At 44.3% G+C, this 24,268-nt stretch overlaps 1 long non-coding RNA gene across 1 annotated transcript in view; it reads right to left on the bottom strand.

Moving 5' to 3' along the window:
- Nucleotides 1-23,853, bottom strand: part of LOC137481040 (uncharacterized) — a 64,285-nt gene extending 40,432 nt beyond the window's left edge. The window contains exons 1-2 of the long non-coding RNA XR_011003266.1: nucleotides 23,766-23,853; nucleotides 12,333-12,402 (exon numbers count right to left, since the gene is read on the bottom strand). This is a non-coding gene — a long non-coding RNA (uncharacterized lncRNA). The remainder of the gene's footprint in view (nucleotides 1-12,332; nucleotides 12,403-23,765) is intronic.
- Between the last annotated feature and the right edge of the window lie 415 nt (nucleotides 23,854-24,268).

The following is a 24,268-nucleotide window of genomic DNA, read 5'->3' as shown; positions in this document are numbered from 1 at the left end:
AGGTAAACAATTCCTTCCAGTCTTAAAAGAAACTAGATTCTATATAGGACTCTAAGTGACTGTGTGCAATGCATGATAATCAGAAATCCTGATTATAAGCACAGTACTACCATCACTAGATCACGATACTGGATCATATGCTGGGGTATTTCTTTGCACCCTGAGTGTCTGAGTCCATGCAACTAATAAAACAGAAGATTCCCTTCAGTAAATACTGCCTTTGCTTTAACATGTTTTAATATCAAAATAATTGGAAATCTCATTTCCTAGAAATAACAGAATAAAAATGTTTCATTGTTCTAGCATACGCATTTACCAAGTATATTATTTTCCTAGATAAATATTTCCTTTTTTTTTTCTCTCTGTCCTTTTTGTTCATTCTACCCTCTCAAAACCAAAGCCTTGGTTTTAAGAGGGTAGAATAATTGGTGATTGTCACTCTTCCTCCTAACTTTGTAATAGTCACTAACCAGCATCAGACCACAGCAGAGCCACACACATATCTGCTAATAAGCAGTCAGGAGCAGAAACAAAGAAGTAAACAAAAGGGATTCACATTGCCTTCTGTTCCATTGGAGACAGATGGAAAAAAATAAAAATCAATCCTCCAAACACAAAAATAACCCCCAGTAATCATTGGTTTAAGATTCCTTATTTTTCAAATTCACAGGAATTTGTTGTAATTAATGGAGCCAAAATTGGAGAAACACATAATTGTGAGTCCTGCAGGCAGCAGGGCAGAGAACTCCCTGTCAATGGACGTAGTGCCAGGACTCTTGTTTGGGCTTTGTTTTCAAGGTCATCCATTTAAAGCATTTTTCGTAACACAACCTGAATAAGGAATACAGAGCCACAATCTGCTTGCCCTGCTCACAAAGGCACCCACCACAGATGTGGCAGGAAAGGTTCCTTATGCCAGGAGATGGCCCTTGGAGGACGTTTTCTCCCCGGTCACCTGCCATAGCAACAGACATCGAGCAATGTTTTACATTTATAGGATGCAACTCACTTTACCCAGTTATAGACTTGTTATTTGGCTGTGACAGCTTATGCACCCTGCACCATAGAGAGCAGGACAGAAGGTGCTCAGGTAAAGCAATGACTGCAGTTTTACATTATTTTTCCTTTGAACTCCAAGTGGCATGAATGCATCTTCCCCTGGAAAACTGTCACATGCACCTTCTTTTCCTATGACAATGAAATTACCCAAAGTCTGATTTAAATATTCTAGCCTATGAGCTGGCTTGCTTAAGGACTACAGACTTGGGTCCCTAATCAATGCTTTAATAAATAACACCTACTTAGAACAATTGATTGCTAGGGAGCAGACTAAGTGTAATATATTTCTGCTAATCTAGTCACAGGATAAATGTCATAGTTTATTTATAAGACACACCTGAAATTATTCTGAGGGCTGTAGATAGGATCCATGTTGACACACATTTCACACTGCACAGTGTCAGGTGGAGGTGGGTGGTGGGCACTCAAGGCAGCATGTCTGGTGTTGCTTTTTGGCAAGCTCCCACTGCCCCTGGGCTGCCAAAGCTCAGCTCCGTGGCTCCCTGGCAGCAGGGGCAGCTCCCAGGACCCACACTCCAGACTGAGGAGTGGGTGCAGAGCACAGTGTACCCCTTGATGCCAGGCTCTGGGGGCATTATTCAGTCCAATTAAACGGCAACTGCATTACACTAGCAATAGCCAGGCATGCCACCGAGGCCATTCTTGGGGATTACAGCCATGTCCCGGTTCTGGTCTCATGAGACGCTTTATTCTGCTGCACATTTATGTGGGGAAAGCCTTTCTGTATTTTAGGGTGGAAAATAGCCAGCAGAGAGTGCAAGAGGCCCCTTCTGTGCTATTACTCCACAGTCCATAACCAAGCTCAATCTAAGGCACCTTGGTGCCCACCATGCCCTGGCTACAGTGTGTCTGCTCCAGTTTGTTCTTCGAGGACACCATCACTTCAATTCTCTTCCAATTACTGCTGTATCTGCCCCTGAGGTGTGTGTTCACAACCGTCTTTTGGGAGTAAGTATGGGCCACCGATCTTCCCAGCCAGTCTGATAATACATATATATATATATATTCTACAAATTTCAGCCCGGAGGAGACGCCCGGCAGGATGCTTGTATGCACACAGAGGATATGGAGGAACCTCCCTTCTCCTTTCCTCCCAGCCGACACCCGGCAGCAGGGGCACTCAGGCTTCCCCCGCACCCCACCCGGGACCCGTCTTTCCTCCCTCCCCGCAACGTGCCCCTCGGAGGGTGCAATATTCGGCCGGGAGCAGCGCGGGCTCGGGATGCGGGAGCCGGGAGCGCGCAGGGCGGTCACAGGCTCGGCCCGCAGCGCCCCGCTCCAGCGGAACTGCCCTGCAGACAAGGCACGATCCGGCGGCCGCGGCGGGGAGCGGCCGGCGCCGCCGGAACGTGTCAAACTTGAGAGGCGAGAGCACCCCTGGAAAGGCGGCGGCCCCGGCCGGCCCCGCCCGCGCCGCGGCGAGGGAAGATGCGCCGGGGGCGCGGCAGGACCGGGAGCGCTCCCCGCCGGAGGCCGCCGCACCTGCTCCCGGAGGTGCGCGCTGGGCGCGGGGCGGCGGCCGCGGCCGCCAGCGGGGCCGGGGCCGGCGGGGCGGGAGGCGGGAGGCGGGGAGGGGGGCGGCGGCCTCCCGTCTCGGGCGGGCTGTCCCGCTTTACTCTCTCCTCCCCGCCGAGGATCGCGGGCGCGGAGCCGCGGCTGCGGCGCGCAGGGCGGCGGCGGGAGCGGCGCGGAGGATGCGCTGAGCGAGCGCGGAAGGCGGCGCGGCCGCGGCGCAGGTCAGTGGCGAGACCCCCTGTCCCCGGGCCCGGGACGCGCTCCGCCACCCGGATCCCCGCATCCCCCGGCCGCTCCCCAACTTTTCCCCGCACCACTTCGGGAAAGTGACCAAACTTGCGGCGGGGCCGCGCTGGGGCCCCTCGTCCCGTGTCCCCTCCTCACCCCCGGCGGCGCGACCCCCTGACCTCAGGGCTGCTCTCCCGGCTCGCGGCGCCGTAATTCCCAGTGCCGGGAGTTGCGGGCTGGAGGAGCGGCGGCCGCGCTCGGGGCCGGGCGCGGTGCGGGTCGCCCCGCGGCTGCGGCGCGTCCCCTCCGCCCCAGCCCGCTCCGCTCCCTTCGCAGCCGGGCGGGGCCGGCCCAGCCCGGCTCGGGCACGGCGGCACCGGCACCGGGACCCACCTCCAGGGGAGGACGGAGCCGGCGGCTTCGACGGGCTGAACGCTCGTGGCTACGGGTCCGGCATGGGTTTCTGTAACGAAAATACGGGTCCAAAGCAAACTAGTTGACAAATGCAGGCATCTCCCTAGACTGGAAACCCAGTTCACCCGGAGTTCAGTCTGTGCGAGCAGGAGCGGCATGAGGGGACACGGAGGCACTTTTTCATTTCTGGAGCTATCTTTAGAGAACAGGGGGTTTCTTTGGGCGCTGCTCTCCCGCAGCAGTGATTTTCAGCATGTCCCGATTGCCCTGCCCCTGCTTGGCCACACTGGCACCTCGGACCTTGCAATGCCCCTTTGCACCTCACCCAACCCTCCAGAACGGCTATGTTCAAAACACGGCAAACATCCAACAAAGAATGATTTGTACAGGTATGTTCGCCCCAGGGTGCTGGTGATGGGGAACCGGACAGCACCCTGCTGACGTCTGGGATTCCCGGCTGTAGAAGTAGCCAGGAATGATGTGATACCTGGTCGTAGCTGTGTCATTAGTTTTTTAAGATTTTTCAGAGATTAGGAAACCCCTTATTTTAATTGTGTTATAATATTGCTTTCTGTCTGTAGCTGATTTATGTTGCATGTAGAATAACATGTTTTTAAAAACCCAAAGATGCTCTTTTTTAATGTTAGACACCTACATAGAAAATTCTTGTATTTAATGCAAGACTTAAAAGTTGCAGCTATTAGGAGAATAGGCTGTATCTACAGGACCTGGGAGAGAGGGTGAATAGTAAACCTGAACGGTCTCAGAAATGAAAATTGGAAATGCTGCTGCTAAATCTGTTTTGTTTATCAGTGATGCTCACCATTTGACAAGAAAGCTATCCTCAGTTTATCCCGAGAAGATTTCATTTTGTCAGATGCCTGGTGCCTCATCAATTCCTTTCATGTCCCTGGGATTTTCTCTTTTCCAGGCTCAGGCCACAGCAGCTCTCTGTGTTGGGGATAACTGTTAAGCTCTTCTTTTGAATTCATGAGCTTCCAAATTAAACTTTTGCTGACACCTGCTACCTAGCCTGGTTGAGCATAATGACAGTGTCACCCAGGCTACTGGAGCTCTGCCACCAAACCAAGTAAATTGCAACCAAAAATAATTGTAAGGTGCCTGGACTAGGTAGCACAATGATTTGGGGAACATCTGGGAAACTCTGGCTACTGGAAATCCAATCAAAGTCTGTTTCTAATGGAGCAAACTTTCCAACAGCAATCATAATCATAGACAGGAATTAAATCCATAGAGTAGATGGCAACAGAGATTAATAATCATCATCAATTAGCTGATGGAATCAAACAGAACAAAATGAGGGTAAACAAAAACCTGTCTCCCCCTCCCCCTTGAATGCAGTCCTACCTTCATTTATCCAGAGTCAAAGATCTCTCCTGAGCACTGGTTTCAAGTGCCAAAAAATTTAGCAGGTGTCATAACATAAGGTCAAGACTTAATTATTTATATGGAGACATCAATCATCCTGTGGGGATGATTTATTTATAAATCACCAGAGCTGTAACACAAGACAGTAAATTCTGATTTTCTCCTGCTCCTTCCTGAAGGGACCAGGAAGGTCCACGCTGTGCCCAAATGGCCTCAGGAGCCTACAGAAGTTTTTGCCCAGCCCCACATGGAGGAGGCTTTTCTACACCTTTTATATCATGCAACCAAATTATCACTGGGGAAAGCTCATGCATATTTGCTACATCTCAGTAATGAACATTTACTGATTATGGATTATCTGGAGAATTTAGCTTTTTAAACATTATTCAAATTTTTATGTTTATGTAAGCTAATAAGACTGAGGAGATTCAGTAACTGCTCTTTGCCTTATGGTATTTGAAAAGAGTGTCCATGGGGCTTAGCTCAGTATCTTCCACAGTTGCTTTTAAAAGACTAAAATAGAATTTTTCTGCCTGAAAAAAAACACCCTATCCCCACTCAGTATAATGTTCTTTGCTCACAATTAATGCCAAAAATCAATTTTCTAATATGCTTTTTATGTTTCTGCTGAGCACAAACAGGATGGCACAATAAAAGCTTTTATTGCCATCTGATTAGGCTGCAGTGGGGGTAAGTAAGTGGCTTGGGTCAGCAGGGCTGTGAGATTGCTGTGCTGGATGAAGCAAACACAGAGAAGGGCATGGGATGCTGAGCACCAGCCACAATCCTGCTCTCAGGGTCATTCAGGGAAATGTTATCAACTCTTTGGGAAAAGCAGGATCAGGCCCATTAGGCTTTCTGATAACTGGACAAAGTCATGAACATGTGCTTGGGCTGTTCCTTAACCTCCTCTTCTGGGATTTTGATAAAGGGTTAATTACAGCCAGGGACTCTCAGAGATTTGTCCATGTATTTATCTGTTAAGAGGAATCATGCTATTGATCTTATTCACATGACTGTTTTTCAGGCAGGGAGGTGATTAACTTTGAGTGAAACTGGTAAAAAAAGAATATAGGAAGAGAGATGGAAAAGAAAGTTATGGTTAAAATAAGAGCTAGGATAGAAGGTTTCCTTTGCTTTTCCATCATTATCTTGTGTAGCCCAAACCCATCAGCTTTACCATCGAGAAAAGAGGAGCACGAGGAGTATCCAGGGCATCTTGTGATCCCTCTGAACTTCATGGCAGGACTCCATTTTGGCAAGAGCAAGTCAATAAGTTCTCCTGCACATCCATTATTCTATTCCCACTGATTTTAAAAGAAGACCGTTTATCACTGTATTTCAGTGACAGAAATACTAAAATAATGTTTCACTGGGCTTATAAGAGGGTGTGAAAAAGGAGCTGGCAATGTCTTCAAGGAACAATTAAGACATTTAGAGTGTGGGAAAATATTTTTAGGAAATAACTGATCAGTGAGAAAATAGAAATTTAGGACCCGATTCAGTTATGAGATGTTCCTCAAGCACCCTCTGAATTTTGCTCAGAGCATGTGAAAAAAATGAAAAATTCATAGTATTTCTTGTAGGCAAGACCAGTCATATGCTTGTGTGTTTTTATGGAATACTGGGTATATTTATAGCATTTAGTAATTCTAGCAACATTCAATGTAAAGAGTAACAGATGAATGTATCATGAAACAAGGCACTGGCAAGGCAGGTGGGAAATGATTTCCAAAATATTGCAGCAACCAGGCTGGGAGAAATCTAGGAAGATGGTAAACATAACAGACCTAGGTAGCTTCAAGCAAAGCCAGGGTTAAAGCCCAGGCTGAGCCCTAAGCACATGTTCTGTGGAGGAGGAGAGCCAGGACTCCTGTGTGTGAGCCCCAGCAGACGTGGTCTCCACGCCACTCCAGCCTCAGTGCATCCAAGGGCGCGGGTGACAGTAAAACTGTAGTGGAGTGCAGAGAGAAGAAAGGAGGGGAAGGAAATTCTATTGGCTCAACTGCAAGAAACAAATCACAGACTTCCCTAATCAGACAGATGATGCCTAACTAGGGCACAATATGAACCAAAAAGAAAGGTGGCAGATTTCACAAATTAGTCATGGCAAAACCGGTGAATTTCACAGCTTGAAGTGAATTCACGTTATAGGATGAAACGGCACAAAGTGATTAAGAGCTCTAACTGATAGGAGCAATGTGAGACTTAGTCATCATACAGCAGCCGACATTTGTCTCTGGCTTCAGCTGAGCCACAGGAACAGCCCTTCAGCCTCCAGTTTTTGAAGCTGAGTGGGAGCTGGTGGGGACAATCACAAACAAGGTCCCACAGATGTTTACTGGTGTTTTCTGTTCCTGTGAGGTACAACCATGGCAGCTGGAGCTGCCATGTAGGGAGATGTTCTGCAGGCACAGGCTCTGCTCCCAGTGCCACCTTGGAGCTGTGGCAGCAGGACCAGCGGACCTCATCTTCACAGCATGACCCCACTGGTGAAGAGCAGAGAGGGAAGACAGCTGAGAAAGGTTGGAACGAGGGGGGACACTGTTGCAGCACACTCCCTGCCATGCTGGGGATGACCTTCCAGGTCTGACAGTGTCATTTTTAGAGCCACTAGGTGCTGGCACGTGCCATCTCATAGTAACCATACCTCAGCATGCATCCCTAATAGAAAACAACCATTAAACAGTCTATTCCCATTTTCTATTCTTTCAGGGGATCAAAATCAGTGTCACAAGCCTCTGTCACAGGTGGTGTTGCATGACTTTTGCTGGTAAAACATTTTAATAGCTGTGACAGCACACTTTCAAGGAAATGTCTGTTAACAGATACTGGAACATTACCCTACCACTTGTATCCCTGCTTAGATGAAGATAAAAATTCTGGAGAAAAATGCCACCATTATATACTTTTGTTTCAATATGCACGGTTCTATCATAGCTATTGAAAATCCACAGGGCAAAACGGAAGCAAAGTGAGCTAACAGCAACCAGGACATGGCCACCCTGGCGAATTCCTCCTATGGCAGCATAAGCCTAATTGAAACTGTTCCCGGTGGCAGGCTGTGGCCAGGCTCGGGCAGTGCCCCGGCAGCCCCGAGCGGAGCCATGCCAGCAGGGTTAACACACCCGAGCTGGCATGCGGAGCCGTGAGCCCTTCAGGGAGCAGAGCCTGGCAGCTTTCCTCTGTTTATTGAGGGTGTTCCAGCACCGGCGGGTCCACTGAACGCAGCTGTGTTAATATTGTGCAGGGAGAGGGGAAGCTGTTGAAGTTGCCAGGACTGAAGCCGTAGAGGAACGTAATGGGGCAGTGCCAGTTCCTTCCAATCCCACCTGGAGTTTATTAGCCATCCGCAGGGGGTAGCAGAGCACCTGCACCGCGGATTATCCAACACTCACCCTCTGTGCAGAGTCCAGCTGCTCCTTGACTGAGCTCTGCACGGCCACAGCTCCACTCCTCACCCAGCACGAGAGGATTTCCAGTTGTACCGTGAAGAAGGACCCCAAGAGGGATTGATCACTCTTGAACAAGGATGCAAATACAAAGTTTTAAAAGAATTATCATTTCTAAAGTATTTTGAAAGGAATGCCCTTGGAGCCCTGGTTAGGAACTAGAAAGGACTTTTAAGAAGGCAGCCAGGGTGAGAGACCCTCTTCTCCTACACTGATTTTGGAACCTGGCAGGTTTTAAGATATCTTTCAGTAGCATTTTGCAAATCAATGCTAATTTGATGTAGCGAAGCTCAGCACTGTGCCGATTCACTGTCAAACCAGTATAAACTAGGCATTTTCGGGGAATGCTTATAGCTCAAGGTCCATTAAATATGCAAACCTGGCAATTATTTCACCACCCTTAAAATACTTAATTTGAAATGTGCATCAGAGCACTCATAAATGGTCTTTCAGTCCTCATCAGAATGAAGCCTCCCTCCCTTGAAAGTGCAAGTCAGTGTCCTGGGAGAGGGGCTGGTGGCTGTGCTTGGGATGAAGACAGGAGGCAGGAGGGGTCTGATGCTGCCTGCCGTGCTGCCACAGAGAACCACAGCCACGTTAAGGTCTGCTAGGGCCTGATCATACAGCAACCAACCTGGAGAAAGTCAGGGAATGTTAAGTCAATGGCAATCCTCGAGAGAGCGCTAATTGCTCACCTCGGAAAGGTGGCCAGATCAGTTGCATAAACTTTCTGAGTGCTTTTTGAACCCAAGTGCCTATGATCTGACATTCATTTAAAAATAGGACCTAAATAAAAGTTGCTTTAACAGTTGCTAATTTAGCCAAACATACAAGAGATCATGGTCTTTAAATCTGGGTTCCTTTAATGCCTGCACAGAAAGAGTTGGAGAGAAGTTGGTTTCTCCTTCTGTTCAGTGTGATCCTCAAATACAGACCCGATCCCCTTCAGAGTTGGGAGAATCACAGCACTAGTTAGCTGGTGACATGTATATTTAGATGTCTGACTTCAGGCACCTACGTTTGAATATGTGATTTAATATGCCTTCATTTTGATGTCCTGAAATGGGGATACTACTTAACTCAAAGAAGATCAATTAATTTTTGTGTTGCTTTTAAGTTCTTTAATGGAAGATGTTACATAAATAATTATTTAATATACTTTAACAGGTTTTTTTTGCGTGAGCTGCTTGATCTGCTTAGAGCATATATATCAGTATGAGCTGCATTAATAAAATAAGTTCAGAAATCTAAAGAGTACATCAGAAGTTAGACTAGTGCATAAAAAGGGGTAAAAGCTAAGTTGCTCCTTCATTGGCAAAAAGCAGACAGATTGTTTTTTTGTGAACCTTTAGACTTCTCATTTCTCAGAAATCACAAAATCCATTTGTGAAAAGATCTAGGAAATAAAGAAAGAAATTGTACAAGTGGCATCCTGGTCAGTAAAGCATGTGAGTCTGCAGGCACACAGACAGGATGATGCCATGAATCTCCCCTTTGTGTTGCAGTTCAGAAGAGGAGTTATTTTCTTCATCTGAGCAGATGCCAAAGGCTCAGAGAAGGGCGAGCGGACAGAACGCAGCCCCTTTCTTGCAGCAGAAATGTATTTGCCTGGTTTCTCAAGTAAGAGGAGAGAGAATCCCGTCCTAATCTGCAGTGATGAAACCTCTTCGTCTGGGGGTTATCACAGCACTGGGTGCAAGGCAGAGACTGACCAACTATTATTTCATCCTTCCAGCCCTCAGTCCAGAGGTTATTCCATCCAACACAGATTTCCACATCCACCAGTTATATGGAAAGTTCCTTCCCTGCATCTCTAAGACCTACAAATACTTACATGCTTTTTTCCATCTTTCCCTGAGAGCAGGCTTTATCACACTCACATCCAAAAACCTCCCTCTCCAACTACAGAAGCTAATTTATTGCTTTTCTGGCTTTTCTTCTCAACCATTATTCAGATCCCATTGTTAGTGTTTCTTCCAATAATACCAAAGCCCTGTGACAATGTTTAAACTAGTCACTTATAACTTACTAGCAAAGTAATTCACATCTGCCTGTTAGTTATGGCTGTGTGATCTACCCAAGGAAGCTGCTGTCCAATAAATTACTGAACCGTCTGCCTTCACACAGTGCTCCCCAAACTCTCCAGCATCTCTTCCCTGCTTTCTATCACCTAACTTAGTGCCAAGATGAAGGATGGCAGCTGTTTCAGCACTTAATGCCAGTTTGCAGACAAGGGGAAGGAGGTTTCCTTTCAAAATGCCACTCTCCTACTGAGACTGGCAGTAGTATTATCTCACATCTTTAAATACCAGTCTTGGAGTTATTGGTGTGACATCAAGGTGCAGAGATTTTCTGATGTAGAAAATTTACATGAGCAATTTCTTGCTTTGTTTTTTTTTTCAACATTTAAAATCTAAAGTTACTTTTGAATCCTTGAATTAATTAATTAATCATTTTCTCATAAACACTGTAATTGTTTAATGCTTTGGAATAGCACTGCCCATATTGTTTTGTGTATGCTCCCACTCCTGCAGGTCTCAGTGGCTCCTCACAGCATTAGATGTATATGCTCCTAACAAGTGCAAGTCTACAGCTCACATAAAGCTCTTCTATTCTGTACCTTACACAGGAGGGCTACTGCACTGACAGCAGCCAGTACATAGTATCTATAAATTACAAATCATCACACCTACCTGCACTGTGTTCTTCTGATACATTATTAACCTCTGTTGCAGCACTTTTACTTCAAAATACTAGAATCAGCTTGTTATTCTACCTTTAGTTTACACTGGGAGAAACCTCAGCTCGGGATAATGTCAGGAGATTATCTAAGGTCTCTGTTATAGTAGCAGTATGTGTTGCTAGCAAAGAAATTCATCTGGTTTTCATAAATATTTGATGGGGCTCTATCATCCTCATCATCATTTTGGGCTGGTTGGAAGAGGATCCCCCCGCGATTGCAACCCATTTCCGAGTCGTCGTGGAAAGTCAGTTGGTGATATTTCAATCACAGTGTTCTTATAACAAATTCCATTCAAATTCTGTCTGAAAGGGAGTTAAGGTTTCATCCTGCTGCTTAGAGAATTATATGCTAAATGCAGCTTCCCATGGGCTTGGCTGCCGTCCAGCACTTTGTAATTTATAGTTCTCCTTCTGAGTTCTGGCTGTGACCTTGGGACTGCATGGTGAAGTTCTCCCATGTTTTGCTAAAGCCCTGTCCCAGAGCCCTTGCCCCCTTCCCAGGCAGCACAGGGCAGCTCCTGGGACATCAGGGCAGTGCTCTGGCACGCGGGCAGCTGGGAGCAGCAGCACAGGGGAGTGCTCATTTCCTCTTTTTTACTATTAGGAGCAAATCACGGAACGTTGTTCTTAAATGACAGAAATTATTAGGTAGCTTCAAAGCATGAAATTCATTCACAGAAGAGGTTTAAATTATATTAGCCAAAGGCGTTTTCTGCAGAGACAACCACAAAACAGCTCTAATTTGAGATCTCCAAACAGCTGTTGTGCCCTATGTATTTATATTGAAAAGATAACTTGGAAGATTATGTTAACATGCAATTAAATTTTAAAAAAGTTTTAACATAAATACTGATCTTATTGATAGCATACAGGGGGTGCCTAAGAGGCTCTTCTGAGAAATGTGTGTGTCCATGGCCAGAGGAACTGACAACCCAGATTGTAACACATGCCACTTTTAACAGAAAAATTGTGTAATTGAGAGAAATTATTGCCCCTTGAAGATTACATTCATTATAGATTGTAACAGAGATAGGTCTTCAGAATGGCTGCAGTTCCCTTCAGTTAAAGAGCTATTCAGAAATACCAGTGTTTGAGCTCATGGACATAGCTGCAATTGTTTTAGCAGAGTTAGTGAGGGAAAGCAATTTAGAGGAAGGTACAGCAGACCCATGCAGCTCTTTTGTTTCTTTATTCTTTCCAGATTTTTCAAGGACATATGTTCTGAAAGAATTTACCTATTTCGATTCCTTAGGATGGAGAATAATTTTAAAATTAAAAAGGATAACTTTTAAAATAATGATTTTAAGAATTATTTTTTTGAATTTTAAAATCATGATAGAAGTCTCTTAGACTTCTATCAGTCTAAGATACTCATTTCACCAGTAATTGCCATGGATTTTCTGCAAAACAAGTGAAATGGATGTAGCTTTGAAACCAAAGAAAAACAACTCTTTATTTTTTCATTTGGTCTTCAAAGTATTGCATCTGACATTTTTGGTGATTGGCACTTACCATAAATGAACGTTCTCTGAAACCCAGTTGTATCCCAGTTGTATCTCTTTTGAACTGCTTCTTCTATTACCTGATGTGAAGACATCAGAGAATAATTATGTTAAGTAGTTCTTTGTAAACAATAAACCAGCAAACCCAAGAAACTCCTTTTGCTAGGGAGTTTGCTAGGTGCTCATCACCAAGATACCACTGGCAAAACATACAACAGCTCCCTGGACCAGTCTAAAAATGGTTGCCCTCCACTGGAGAACTTCAGCAGAAGTATGTTTGGCTTTTTTGCTTCACTTGTGACACATCTCCAGTGAAATGATTCCACCCGTGGGCGGTGCTCAGAGGTGAGGTGTGTGGAAAGGCCCCAAGGCAGTGGTGCTGTCTGTGCAGAGATCTCTGCGGCGGCGCCGCAACGGGAAAGGACGACTGGCAGTATTTATGGCAGGTTTCTGTGCAAGAGGTTTCTGTGCTCTACACTGAGTATTTATTCTGGCAGTAGCTCTAATTGTGCTGTAAACCACCCTGGGTGCTGGTTGCTGTGTGCCCAGGAGTTTGACTAGAGGCCAGGCAACAGTGCGCTCTGTGATAATGGTGCATCATTTCGCCGCAGGAGCCTCATGCCCGTGGGTAGCAACAGCCTTCCTGCTTCCTCCCACGCTCTCTGAGCAACCAAATCCCATCTCCAGGGTGTCTTCTGGATGATAAACTTGCTGTTGTTTATTATTAGCACACCGTGAAGTGTGAGGTGTGTATTAGAGATACCTTTCTCTCACATGTTAGAGAATTAATATTAGCCTGTCTCCAACCCAGCTGACTCCATTCCCATGCACTTCTAGGGCAAAGAAGTAGCAGGGAGAGCTTGTGCAGACAGGACCCACCACCAGAGCTCATCATTTCCTCCAGGAAATGTCTTCCCTTTGCAAAGTCTTGCTCAGCCCTGAGAATCTCCTCATTCTTTCGGTGCAGACCAGTCAGTGTTCGCTTTTGCAGTGTTCTGAGCAGAGGCAGTGTTTTTTTCCAACTTTTCAGTGCTGCAGAGTTTTTTGTATGATCATTGGCATTATTCATGCACACCTCCAGCTCCTCATCCTTAAGTGACTTTGAGACTTCCTTCTATAATCCATCATATCAGCAGCCCTCTTGGCTGGCCTTGCCTTAGTAACAACTGCTTCTTCTCCCAGCAGTTCTCCTGTCACGTCTTGTCAGCGGGACAGAAAGCTGAGCTCAGTCGGAGGGGACTACGTGGAATTCATCCACATTTGGATGGGAAGAGAGGGTGCATGATGGATAAAGGAGATATGTGAGAGAGCATCAGAGGAAGCAGCTGGACTAATTCAAAGAAGCAGCTCTGCCCTGTAATTCCATGTATCACTGTGTGCCCTTACCTGGAGCAGAGCCTGTGAGACCAAGAAATACTCGTTCCATCCGAGCTGGCTCTTGTGTTTCTGATCAAAGCCTCTCTGCCTTTTCCAGCCATAGACCATCTCACTGGCTGCACAAGCCTGGCAGTTATGCTACACTGGGACTTTCCCTGTTTGGCTGTTCAACTGCCCTGTTACTTTCTTTTCTCAGGGCTTATTTTCCCCTCTAATATCTCACCTAAACTTTTTCTTTCTTAGCTTCAGGCCATTGCTCCCTGGCCTACAATTTTCTGAGACTGTGAATAACTTACTTCATTTCTGTTGTTCCTTTGATATTAGACTGTGGTCAGGTTCACCCTGAGCCATCTCTTTCACTGGACTCTGAATTTGGCTTTCTCAGCCTCTCCACATGTTATGTTCTCTAATCTACATGCCATTGTGTCCTCCTTTGTTTTCATCTTCTTTTGAAGTTTGGTTGCTAGAAATAAGGAGCATCATGCTTTTAGATGGCTGTTATTTGTATTGACTTACATGCACTTCCCACAGCTAGCTGTATTTTCTTACCCAGAAGGACTATTTTTGTTTATGTTGGTTTACTTTATGAAATTATCTTTCTCCTCTCCAAATTTAATTTTGCAAATGAAAATATATGAAATAACTCTCCATTTTGCTGCCAAGGTACCAACAGAAAGCAGTAAGACTAAAGAAGGCAACTGGTCATGAAGGCTCCTAAGTTCAATTTTTGTTTGCTGCAAAAACTTAGTGTGAGTTTGGAGCAGCTTCTGCACAGGTAACAGAGGCAGGACTGTCCTCAGGACTATCCCTGTGGCATGTGTAAGGATCTCTGCCATTTTGGAGAGTACTATCAGCTACCTTTCCCCAGATATTCAGTTTCTCCAGTAACATAGTTTCCTGTGATTTATCACCAAAATATGAATTTGTGTCCTATGAGAAGTTCTAAGTTTGGGATTTTCTTTAAGATTAAAAAAATCTCAGTTTTAAAACTTGTCATGAAATACAAAATTCTTGGGAAGGAAATTCAGTTTGGTGAAAGCAGAAACGCTCCATCTAGATGATTTTGATCCAGCCTAGGTACTGGGATTTGGCTGTACTGATGAATCTCCCCTTGCCTCAGCTCAGCATCCCACAGGAACTGCCAGTCCCAGCCCTGCCCTGAGCTCTCCCTAGCAGACCCCAGGGCTCAGCCAGCACCAGCTTCCACCACCCAGCACTGCCTCTCTTACCTTGTTGCTTTCCCTAGATAGCAAATCTACACCTGACAAATGTGAAATGCAAAGAGCAGCAAAAGGTTGTATCCCATCATGGGAAAGGAGATCGTGCCTGGGAGTGAGATCTTCATATGGTGAAAGAATTGCAGCTCCCCAGAGCAACAGGGAGGTTGAGAAGAAGGGAGGAGAAATTTGAACCTAAATTTGTAAAATGAGTCCATATTAAGATTTCTAACAATGTCAAAGATCTGAAAGATGGAAGCAGCCTCCTGCACTGTAGCATGCAGGGCTCTGTGGATGTGCTTGGGATTGGATTTCTGCAGATGTGCCATTCCCTGGCCCTGATGGTGTCCCTCATAAAACACAAGAACCCAGCAAGCCAGCACTGCTTTTCCAGCCTCTGCCTTGTACTCCCCCAGCACTTGTAAGCAGTCCCATGGTTTGCTGACTCCTTTATTCTGTGAAACCACTGGCTCTTCTTGTCCTGGGCTTGTAATGGGTTTGCTATTAGGGTCTCAGCTCTGAAAAATCCTGAGAGAAGGAATACCTGTAATAATACTATTTTAAAAATAATTAATTCACAGTTCTACATTGACTTCTTGAAAAAAACCCCTCCAATAACTATTAATAGCAATGCACATGAGGACTGCTGACATAAAGGACAGGACTAACTTTCTAAAATATCTCCAATCTTTGTACTCTATAAATATTTATTTGTAGCAATACTGCCGATTTCACTGGCACTTCACCTCACACTGTGTCAGCAGAGCCATGACAGCTTCATAGGACAATACCAAGTGAAAAGTAACATCTGCAGAGCCCCTTCCTGCCAGAAGAATTGGCCTCTGAATAAATTTTCTTTTCAGTGGTTGAACCAGAATCAGTAAGGGGAAGAATTGCTTCAGTTGTCCAAAAGACAACTCGAGTGTTTCGTTTTTTATCACTGAAACAGAAATCTTCAAAATGAAAACTTACTTCCAATACAAAAATTACTTTTTTTCTTATAAGTATCAAAACAAAACATTTGGATTATTTTAAGGTCAGAATAAAGTTTCTCATGTTTAATTAGTTGCTACCCTCATTAAAAAAAAAAAAAAAAAACCAATAAATAGTTCATAAAACACTTAATAAATGAAAGATCCCAGCAAGCCTCAGCAAAATTTACAATGAATTTACAATGAATTTACATCCTTTTGGATGATCACTGTTTTTAATGGAAACTGAAATGCACTTTGGAAATGGGTTGTTGCATCTGTCTTTTAATTAATTATTAAATTCAAAATATTTAAAATATATGTTGTAGGATTACTTTATTTTAATTTTCCCAGCAGAGACATTGACAGTTCCTGGATGATACTGCACCAAACTGTCCTCTTTAATGACATTTTCTTTATAATAATCATTGATCCACACGAATTTGTCAGTTCCTAAATAGGAGCTCATCACTTACATTGCTTGTGAGAGCTCTGTCAAGGGCTGAGCATGGCACAGAGGATCTCCTGCTATGCAAGTTGGCCATACAATCACATGATATTTGGATATGATTTGGATTCTAATATTTTGTGGCTGCTCTAAATACCACAGTGTACCAAAATACCTTGTCTTTTGTCCATGCGTGCTGACAACATTCCAAAAGGGAAGGTAAAATCCTGTGGTGAATCATAAGCAAAATAGAATGACTTGGAAAGCTGTATTTCCTGCCTGTCCCCAAGAACAAGAGCCTCTCATCTCCTTCTCTACCCTGGTTGGGCCAAAATCTCACCTTTTTCTTAGATGAATTGTTTAATAGGTTGACCATCCCAACCCAGTAGTGGATGCAATAGGAACACAAAGGTCTTTGCCATCCTTCAGCAGATGGCAGGGATGGCTTATCGTGTCTGGGCCCTCAGCATGAGGCCTGGTCCACAACCCAGGGAGCAGGCTGTGCTCTTTTCTGAAGGAGCAGGAGGAGAAAGCAGGGGGAAAGAGGGCACGGAGAGGCGGAGGAGCCTCTCACATAGTCCATGGTGAGACACCAATCCATTAACTGCTTGTGCCTCTCCTGACCTCCTGTCTCTGACATTGCTCTCAGCATATCCTCCCCAGCCCCCACGCTGGCTGCAAAATACACTAAATAAAATCAGGCTGACAGCAGCCCATGCACCTGCTTAAGGCAAGAAAAGAGGGATCTGGGCTGTGCAGGGGCACTGGTGAGGCAACAGACATGAGGCAAAGGGGTAAAAGGGTGCAAGAGGAAGGTATAAATTCAAGACCTAGAGCTGAGACTCAAATGTACGAGTAAGAATCCAGATGAGCTGAAAGGGGAGCTGGCATCCATGCTCCAAGGGATTCATGGAGAACACAAGGCTGCCTGGCTGTTAAAGTGTCCTTTCAACGACACCAAGGAGGATGGGAACAGTTTACAGCAATTCCTGGTGGCAGAGACAGGATGAGTCTCCCGCAGGCTGGACCTTGAATTAGTCAAAGTATGGCAAAGCCTTGCTTTTCCCTCTCACTGCTCTAGGTCTTGTCCTAGAGTGACCTTGAATGTTATGAAAGCAAACACCTTCTGGAAATGAGATTGTAACTTGTGGTATGAGAGCACATGTGAAGCTCTAAAAAACCACAGACATTACAAAATCATGTTAGTGGGTCTGGTCCTAAGGAGCAACTGTGGCTTCCAGCTATTGTACAGAGCCTTGAGAGGCATCATCATCTTTATAATTTTAAAAAGAAAAGACATCAACATTTTTGTGACTTCTTCCCTTTATAGTGAGGGGGAAGAAATGGGGAAGGCCTCCTATCCTTTCTCAGAGAATCCTCTGGATTAAGGAAAGGGGAGTTCTTTAGGACCCTTCGAGATATCACTACAACACTTACTCTTTTTTAGTGATTTCCAGCAATTCTCACAGATTAGTGCCCCCTCAGGACAGTTCTGCTCACAGACACATAATGCTCTGTTTTCCCCTTCCCTCAGCGTCTCCCCTGAAACGGTATCCTTGGGAAGCAGAAAGGTTTACAGTTCTTCCCCCTTTTTCATCTTGTAAGCTGTACTCATTCTCTGCTGCTACACAAGCAATAAACCAGGCACCCAAGCAGGGATTGTCTTAGTAATATTTCATTTCTCTGTCAGACTTTAGGTCAGGTGATAATTTTGGGTGAGGCATTGTCTGCAAAGACAATGAATGCAAGAAGCCATCTTTATCCCAGCAAGGGATAAACTAGATGATCCAAGCGATTTTCTCTGTCACTATCTATGTTTCTACTATGGAATAAACTGCTGGACGAGGAGAAGGATTTATTGCTTGGACTCCAGTGATGGATACTTCCAAAAAAGCTCAACTCAGGTTATCTCCTCACTGCCTCATAAGGGCAGTGTGTGTCCAGCAAAAAAAAGGGTATTTTGCTGCTGTGCAGAGAAAACCTGGAGAGCACAGCATATTCCCCCTGAAGGGTGTCACAGATGGCAAAGATTCTTGGTGTGGATGCCTCAGGTCTTGAATATCAGCAGGAACTTGAGGCAAATTTTGGCATTGTTTTCAGGCTTTTGAGGATATATTTCATTCTAGAATGAATTCTTAGGACTTGTTTTCTAAGAAAGCTCTAGGAATACTGAAGTAGGGAGGAGAGTTCTGGGGAAATGCATGGATTACAGCTTTTCCCTTCCCTGAAAGCCTGAACAACATTCACAGCCTGTACATTACCAACCTCAGGGCAGGAAAAAATTTGCAGTCCTGATGCCAGCAGAAAACTCCTCCATGAAGCAATCTGTTTTTAAGATCCTCTTCATTATACAGTTAAGGTCTCACAGGTCAGTCTGTTGTTTTACTTTTTAAATGAGAATGCCATAGTCCAGCTCATAACAACAGCAAGGTACCAGCCCTCAGCCTTGTACATTTGTCTTTCCAGGCAACTGAAGAAAAAAAAAAACCTTTAGTGGGTTCAACAAAGGGAACCAAAGATAATTGTTTATAGTATATAGACATGAAGGTGACTCGTGGATGTTTATACTTCCCAGATTGAGAAATGTTATTCAAGGGAACAGGATGTTTTGAGCCTACAGCATCCTATTTTTTTCTCTGAAATAAAACCCCATAGTATCACAGGGTCAATAGTTTTCTTCTGCTGTTAGTCCCTCAATTCTATTAAGAAATTATTGAATATTCTTCCCCTGCCTCTTTTCCCTTTTTCATTTTTTTGTTTTGTTTGCTTGTTGTTTGTTTGTTGTCTGTTTGTTTGTTGTTTGTTTTGCTTACCAGATACAGAAATGCTTCTCTTAAAACCTTATAGTCAGTGAGTGTCTGTAGCTGACACTGGATAAAGTTGTCATTATGATTTAGGATTTCACTGATTGTGCTTTATTATTTTTATATTTTGCAAGAGGTTTTTAACTTTCCTTTTGTGTGGTCATAGAATTGCTTAAAGTGAAGGGCCTCTGCCATTCTAAAAGGATATTGAGGAGAGCCTGTTGTTATTACCATGCAAGCCAGACAGTCTGAACAGTCTTTCAGTCAGATGTAAATCCACAATTATAAATCACCATGTGAAGGGGAATAGCAATCACTGCATTTTGATCTATCACCACAATACTTTTCATATAAATATACTGACCAGAATAGGAAATTTAGGTGTATTTTCTGTGTCTTTATGCAGTAAACATCTCTTTGAAGCACCATTTGTGCTAGACGTCAAGAGTATCTCTGAATAAGAACAGCTCGCAAAGAAGAGATGGTGCCAGCCTTATGCACAGCAGAGGGATTAAAAAAACCTGCTGGGTGGCAGAACTGTATAGGCCTCTAAAATTTCTACAAACTGGGGTGTACAGCACGTGTAGTTGTGTACACTTAATGCTTAAATAGTTCCCTCTACTTCAAAGAGAAGGGCTGTCCTGGGAGCTATGGGGCAATCAGAGTTTAGTTCTTACTTTGCCATGGACTTCTGTGGTATTTTCTGCAAGTCATTTCATTTCATTGTGCCTAAGTTTCTTCATGTGTAAAATAAATCCTTCAAATACAATTGGATCAGCTTCACACAGCAAATTACCTCTGATGCTGAATCATGTCTTTTATCTCTCTATCTGCCTGCTTATTTTTATTGTGAGCTCCTCAGGGCAAAGACTATCACTTGAAGTATCATATATAATAAAAGTCCCTTTAGCACCACAGATCCCATTCTCGGGGACTGGAAGCTTAGTGTAATAAAAATAAACAAATGTGATCAGCCATGGGAATTAAAATAAAGTATCCAAAACAAAGAAAATCTATACTTATGACCTTCTCTCATGAATACATTGGCCCCCAGAACAGATACACTGCTTGGCTGCTTCCCTGGGCAGATGTAAAACACTTCATTGTTTGGCCAATTGGACGTGTTAAGAAAAGCTTTCTTGCCACAGCAGAGCCATGTAAGAATAAAATAAAGACCATAGTCTAGGAAATGGGGTAGTTCATGTTTCAATGACCTTAACAAGGGTTTGGAAAGGAACATTAATATTCCTGAACCTCTATTTTCATTTGTAGGAGCAGGTTGGCTAATCTAAACATATGTGAGCTGGAGAAAAATGAGGGGAAAAAAAGGACTTTTCTGGTGACATAGACACATGGGGGTGGGGAACCTACTTCTGGAAAAGAAGTCTGCCTGTTTCCAGAGCCAGGGCTACCAGCCAGGTTTTGTGGCAGGCTCACATAGTAAAGAAAGACTTACTTTAAAAGTTGTATTTCTTAGAAGGCAGAAACTAAAATTTTGTTCTCACTGAAAATGACATCTCTTGATACAGAATAGAGATACAACCTGAATAGGAACATGACAGGGATTTGGTCTGCTGAGCAGTTTCAAAGCATGTTTACCATACTTCATCTGGTCAAAAAAAACTGAAGAATGGCAAAGATGGAAATATTTTCCTTTTTAAATGTCTAGTTTTGCTAGATTTGAACATTATTTGCAAATAAATACAGAGGAGATAATAGGCTTATTAGGCTGTAGAAACATGCTTGAGAACTGTGGGAGGAGGTGAGGGGTCGTCGAGGTCAGTCCCTGCAGGTTAAGCAGGAGCTCTTTGCTCAGACAAAGCTCAGTGTCTCCCATTCAAGTTGGCTGCAAGTCCAGAGCCCAAGGTTGTGTCCTAATGATAAGCTCGTGATACACTGCTCATTATTTTTCATACATATTAAACTCATTTTGCTCCCAGAAGAGGTCTCTGGGGTCAGCAGACGCCGATTCCTGTTCCCTACATTGGCATTAACGCGTCTGCGGCTGCGTCTCAGCAATTTCGCTTGCTGGGCCCACATTTTAAAGAACATCATTTTCTCCCAGAAAAATACTTCAGTTCTTGCAATCAGTGCTTGTTTCTGTAAATTAAGGAATGAATTGTGCCAAATTGTTCTCCTCTTCTTCTCTCTTCTGGGGTTATTTGCAATGTAGCTTATGCTACTGTCAGTACATCCACTCCGTGCTTTACAGGAAAATGAAATCATTACACACAACACAAATTGCTAGACTTCTTTCATAATCACACACTCTTAATTGGCATGTAAGCACCAAGATCCCTGTAATACATGCAGTAAAATGTCTCCGACTCATTTTTTTTCTCCCAGGTTGAAAGGTCAATGAGAGTATTTTTCTTTAATTTGACAGGCACACAAGAAATAATGCAAGACTCATTTATGGTCAGGTAATGCACAAAGAAATCTATAAATCAAGCTAAGGGGAATATTAGATCATGCTCATATCTGAACCCATCTGGCTTAGTTCACGAAAGAATCAATATGAGGCAGAGAGCTCAGTATTATTCGTGATTTATGCTCTTGCATCTAAGGGGAGAAACATTTGCAATTTTTAAGTCTCTTCATCTGAAACAAAAAGGGGAAAAGAACTACAGTTGGCTATTACAACACATGCAATAGGTAAGTGATACGGTGACAGATTACAGCTGCAGGGGGAAGGGATGGCTCATTCTACTTAATGACTCAGCACGTTGTTTTAGTATTTTCATCTTTACATCCCTCTCCCCCCACATGTATCAGTACAGAGGTATTAAGAAATAAAATTGGATAGATTTCCACAAGTTTGATATTTGTAAATGAATTGCCATTGATAGTTCACGGGCACAGTACTGTTAGAAAATACAGCATATTGTAACATACAGTTTTCTTCACTGTCTTCTTTCAAATACTACTTTCACTAATAAACCCCTAAACACCTAAAAACGTGGCATGGCTAAATATTAATCCTGCCCCATACCATCGTATACACATAAGCTTTTGATCCTTTTGTGAACACCCAGGATTTACATGAAAGATTTCTACTTCCATAGTACATCTCTCAACTAAATACAATCTCCAGTTGGCCTCGAGTTGAGCCTCCCCAAGAGGCAGGAGGAGGAGTGTCAGACGGCATTGCTGAATGCTGCACCAGTGCACGGGGTGGGAGGCAGAGGCAGGGCAGAGATCTCACAAAGCAATTAGAGTATGAAAAACACACTGCAGTGATGGGTGCCATAAAAGCGTCAGGGGAACTGGGGCAAGTAAAACATCCATTTCAGCTTCAGTGATTTGTTTTACATACAGTGCTAATATCCTTCATACAAATACCAAATGCAGTTTAATTTAAATCTTGGAAGCCATTTAGACTAAAGCGAGAGCCTGACATATTTTTCTCCCAGCTAACGTGTACAAGAAGAATCAATAATTTTCCCAGCATAATTTGATGAATTATTACATCAGACATTATTGATCCAGTCAAAGAAGAAGGAGGTCAAAATAATGAAAATCAGTTGGTTGTGATTAGAAATGCTTGAAATACTCTTTTGGAAAAGGTTGATAACTAAAATGGTCTATGGCTTTACACTTATTGATTTAATAAATAGAATAAACCTTGCTGATCCAAAACAAGGTTACTTGTATAGGTGTTTCAGGGGGTTGTGTTGCTGAAAGACAGTCTATATGTCTTCTGTATGTGTTTAAATTATATTTTAGTTCAGCACACTGAAAGCATTCATTTTAAACATCCGTTCCTTTCGGTCACAATTTTCTACTGCACTTTGCTGCTGAGAACCCTTAGACTTCATTCTGGTAGTAGGCTTGGTACTCTTTAAAGTATTTAGTTTAAGTTTTCCATATTGTTCGTGTCATTATAAACACCGGGAAGGATCCAAGAGCCTCCCACACAAGAGGCAATTGTGTTGGGTCTGTGTTATTGAGTCCTGCTTGGGTATGTCCTTCCAGCAGAGAATGATGCAGTGCTGCACATTTCAGTCCGAAGGACTCCAGAATGTTTCCAGTTAGCAGAGGCCATCCTCCATCGCAGGAAGGCCCGGCCTGGAGGCCGCGCCTGGCCCTGGCCTGGCAGTGCAGAGCCCTCAGCGCTGCGCCGCCGCGAGCCGAGGCTGCCCCATCACTCTCTACACACCAGAGAGAGAAAAAAGGAGCTAGAATGGGATTTATCTGGGCGGGACATAGGATACAATATCCACTGCATTCTCTCCCCTTGTCTTCATACCACTGGAGTCTCCTACTTTGGGCATACCCCTAGTCTTTGTTCCCTCGCTAGCTTTACTGTCTGGGCACTGCTCCCCTATGTGGGGTTCACTTTCCTTTTTGCAATCTCAGCCCTCCGTGCTTTTGCTGTTACCACGGTGTGCGGCTGCCTGTTCCCCACGGGATTCCTGCGGCAGACAGCCCGGGCCGCAGCCCTGTGTGCCTCCCCCGGGCCCTCAGCCGCCGCCGCGGGCCCTGCCCGGCCGGTGCCGCCGGCTCTGCCCGAGGCCCCGGCAGCGGGCTGAGGGCAGCTCGAAACGGGCTGCAGCGAAGACAAGGGATCAGCTCAGCCCGCCCCTTGCAAGGACTCTGAATGCTCTCGATAAGAGCAATGCCTACCAGCTGCGAGCAGGGAAGCAGTGGACCTGAATGCGTTTCACCTGCTCTCTCTCAGGCGGAATTTTGCTGGTGCCCATCGGAGCAGTCCTCTGGGAAAGGCAGCTTAACTGAGCATACAATGCAAGTGTTATTGCCATAGCCCTGAATGGCAAAAGAGAGTCAGAGCTCTGCTACATCTCTGGAAATTTGGGGTTGGTCGCATCCCATCCGCTGCAAACTTCCTTCTAGCACAGGAAATGTGTATGTGGAGATACGGCTCATTGAAAGTTAAAATTTTTTATTCTGTCTTTGTTATATGTAACAGGTATAATTTGCACCATTTTTTTGCATGATATATATATAATATTAAATAATTGTTAAGATGTACCCTTTGGCATTAGAAGCCCCCCCCTTCTCAGGCAAAACTGAGTGTGTGTTGAAACCTGATTTACAATCAAGGAGATGTGGCTCACCAGGAGATGGGCCTTATCTGAGGCGATATGGAGACACCCAGGCGCTGATCA

This window comes from Anomalospiza imberbis, chromosome 12, assembly GCF_031753505.1.
Source record: "Anomalospiza imberbis isolate Cuckoo-Finch-1a 21T00152 chromosome 12, ASM3175350v1, whole genome shotgun sequence".
Lineage (NCBI taxonomy): Eukaryota > Metazoa > Chordata > Aves > Passeriformes > Viduidae > Anomalospiza > Anomalospiza imberbis.
The sequence above is the reverse complement of the archived record's forward strand: the minus strand, read 5'-3'. Positions and strand labels throughout refer to the sequence as shown.